We start from the raw sequence: 4167 nt of genomic DNA on the forward strand, positions 1-4167 counted from the left end.
GAAAAGGTTTATGACTCTATAAATATAAGTTCATTACTTCTAACATGAGTGCATCCACAATTCAGAAAGAGAGAGAGTAAAAACACAAAGACAGTTATACACCAAGATAAATATTGTAGTCTTGAGTGTCCTCTTTAGTGAGTTGTTCCTTTTACAAGAGAGAAGTGTTAATTATTGTTTTCTCCTTGTATTTGAGAGCGGTGTACTCCATATCATAATAGTAAAAATTCTTCTACCCCATGGATTTTTCCCTCTATTTATTTGAGGGTTTCCACATAAAATTTTCGTGTCCAATTTATTTTCATTATTTATCATCATATCAAACTTTAATTGTGGTGCTTCCTCCCCCCCAACACCGGGGTGGTATCCATTTCAATAGTACCGGTATGGTACCCGTTCCAAATATATCAGCGTGGTACATGATCCAATTATAATGACATGGTACTCGATTCAAATGTATCAGTGTGGTACCCACTCCAACATGAAGTCACTCATCACAATTACAACCACAATGAATAAGCACACACACATGTATAACCAAGTAATACATTCATTTATGCAATTTGATCACAAGATATTATTTTACTTCATATTCTTTCCTTTTTCCTAATCATGTATCATGCATGCAATACTAGTGAAGTCCTTAACATGCACATTAACACAAATGGGAAAACACAATCATCACCTGCCTTGAAAATTCTAAAGAACTGGAGTTTTCCCTTTTTCTAATGCTTTGGCTCGTTCTTGGTCTAAGACAAATAAATAATACATGTAATCAGCGTAAATAACCTACATTACCCTGATTATGTCAAAATCCTAACCCTTGGCCAATTTCATGATCATCTCCCCTAATTAGGGCTTTTCCCAGCCACTATTAATTTCAGTCAAAGCATTCCCTTAAGAGAATTCCTATAGATTCTAAGGTCTAAGAATCGAATTAAAAGTTAGAGGAATGAATGATTTACCTTTACCAAAGGATTTGGTGGAAAACTAAAAAGAAACAGCCCTAAGTCGCCCTTTACTCTTTAAAAATGAAGTTGTAGCAAATAATAAAAATTTTGGGACTTTTTTCTTGATAAACCTGCGTCTGTCCCACTGTAGTTCCCTCCGCTATAATGGTATATATCCCACCACATCTTCTTGTACGTGGATAGAAGCTCGAAATTCGTGTCCCAAACCCCCATTTCGCAACACAACCTCAAATTTTGACTTTCTAAGATAACCCCTTCAAGCCATATTCTGGGAGTTTTACTTACCCTAATTCACTTTCGTAAAACTGCAAGGGATCCTTAACGTCTTATCTACCAGCTCAATTAATTAAAATTCATAAACAATCTCAATCTATAATCGGATTTTCCTAGACCTCACCTGACTCAGATTCCGTCCAAACTAGTCTAGCCTCAAAATTTTTAAGTTACTACTCAAAAGTTTTCTGGCTAAAGGAAGGGAAATCAACCGAGACCTTGTTAGTAGAGGCAAGCGAGAGAGGATTGGGAGTTTGAATAAGAACAAACACGAAACTTCTTTCCTCTCCTTTTAGGCGAGTTACTTCGTTCCTCAGCAAAATGTTCACTTCTTTTTCGCCGGGTTTCATTTGATTTGTTGTGGATTTGATGATGGAAAAACTAGCAAGCTACGGCTTCAAAGCTTACCTTATTTAGAAAAGGAGAAAGGTTTTTTTTTATAGATGTTGGTTGAGTAAGGGGGCGGAGCTTGAAGAGCGAAGTGAGTTGCGCTATCCTAGAAATATTTTTCAGCATCAAACTACGGTCTAATGACCCCCTAACCTAGGTTGGGGTGAAAACTACAAAATCCAAAACGTTGGTTAGGGTTCCTCTCCTTTTAGGCGAGCTACTTCGTTCTAAACCTTTCTCTAATAATAAGGTAAGCTTTCAAGCCAACGCCCTTTAAAGGAGCGGGCGTTGTGAACTGTAATTGTGAAAAGATTGAAAGATCTAGCCAAAGAAGGTGATAGCCCACATTTCTTCCCCATTAACTTATTCATAACGTTAGAAACAAGTTGTTACAATATTTATTTGAGTGTTTCTAATAGAGTCTCCCTCATCCAACGTGATCACATGCATAATTGTGTGACTACTAGAATATTATACGTGGTTCTCATCTTGATTCTAGATTGTGCTACAGAGTTTGTACCTCTTTTAACATGTTACTCGATTGTATCTAATAGAAATGATATTGATATGTGGGAGAGCTACTAATCAAGCAAATATTAGTGTTTTTGATGCAGCTTCATGTGAACATTAAACTCCATCCACTAACCTTGCGGTCAATGTGGAAGTGGAGAACGATATAGGAGACCAAGTGACTCTGCCAATTTTTATTGTTCCTATTGGAAGAGCTGCTAATATAGGATCCATGCAAATTGATATTCAATTTAATTCTTACTACTTTAGTGGTTGTGCAACAACAACACAAATTCTAAGCATTTCTTGAGTCAAAATTCTATGATTTACAGATCCACAGTTTCTCACGGATGAGACCTTTAAGGCACTTAGGAATATGAGAGCTCATTGTTTTGAAGGTGCAACTTAGACTTGGTTCAAAATATGGGAGAGTGAGCGATGTACTGATGCTTTAGCTCCTAGATAAATTTCTGTCAGAATAAGATAGTTTGGGTTTAGCTACTAAGTTTGAACAACCTAAGTAAAACAATATGTTAATTTTCAGTATTTAAAACATTATTACTGTCATGTTAGTTGATTTACCTCGAATCTTTCTTCTTGTATATAATTTTTTATCTCTTTATTTCATTGCTCTATTGTATAAATGATTTGACTCAAGATTTAGGTCCAACGCACTGATGTAAAAATAATTTTATTTTAAAAATAATTTTTTAAATTTATTTTACTTAGACATAAATTATTAACTATGTTTGATAATTGCCAACTAAAATTACTTCTTCTTTTTTATCAATAAAATCACTTAACTATCATTATTTCCCTTAATATATATTATATTGAACTCCACAAAAGAGTATCTTCTCTCCCGGTTGGCATGTTATGTCACATTAAACTCTATTTTTTCTAATAATAATAAACTTATGTAACTCATCAAATTCATTAAAATAATATTTGACGGTGTTTCACTATTCTTTCATTATTTTTTTTTTAATAATAATAAACTTGTATTTTTGTGAAAATAACTTCAACAATTTCATCTAAAGTTTAATTTAAATCATATGTTTGTTCTTAAATGACAACATTACATGAATTGGGTTGAGTTAAAAGGGGTTAGATCAGTTAAATAAATTTATTTTTTAAAAAAAGAAATAGAGTTTGATGTGACAAGGCATGCCAATTAGAAAAGAGTTCAAGGAAAATAAAAATGATTTAACTAGACAATTATCAAAACATGAATGACTATTGAGGAAATTAACTTCTTTAAGCACATACGAGTAGGGAACCTAATTTTTCCTCCTAAATGTAAACTATACTCCTTTTAGGGTTGTGTATCGATCCGATTTTGAAGTTTTTTGGTATTTATCGATTATCGATTTATCGACTATTGATCGTTATCGATTTAATCATTAATATTTCACACAAAAGAGATTATTGAAAACAACTTAGAAACAAGGTGACAACCAAGCACATGAGTTGACAGATTGCATCTTGCTCAAAAGCGAATATTGACAACTTGTAGAATAACCAAGAGTTTGAGACAATCAAAAATGAAAGTATGAAACTAAATCCTAAGTCAAGAACTTTATATACCGAATGGTATAAATATAATTTATTAATTTACTATCGGGTTATCCGTTAACCCTTTAAGAAAAAAACCTCAAACCTTTAAGAACCGATAACCCAATATAAAAATAAATCAAAATTGTTATCAAAACAGTTCAATCAATAAGGCATTACCGATAAACCAATAACTCTTTTTTCGGTTCGATTTTGAACAACCCTAACTCCCTCTATTCACTTTTACTTATTCACAATAAATTCTGAACACTACTTAAGAAATAATAAATGAAGTATATTGTAACGACCTTTCTTGTCGTTATGGGTGAGCTAATGGCAAAATACTTTGAGTGAGAAAACATCGGGGTTGGGGAGGTAGAAATTTCAGGCTAGGCTAGATTCATATAAATTCTAAGCAAGATATAGCCTAGGACAATCTGAAAAAGGATTGGATATGATGTCTAAGTTT

The sequence above is a fragment of the Solanum dulcamara genome, chromosome 4 (assembly GCF_947179165.1).
Source record: "Solanum dulcamara chromosome 4, daSolDulc1.2, whole genome shotgun sequence".
In the NCBI taxonomy this organism is placed as follows: domain Eukaryota; kingdom Viridiplantae; phylum Streptophyta; class Magnoliopsida; order Solanales; family Solanaceae; genus Solanum; species Solanum dulcamara.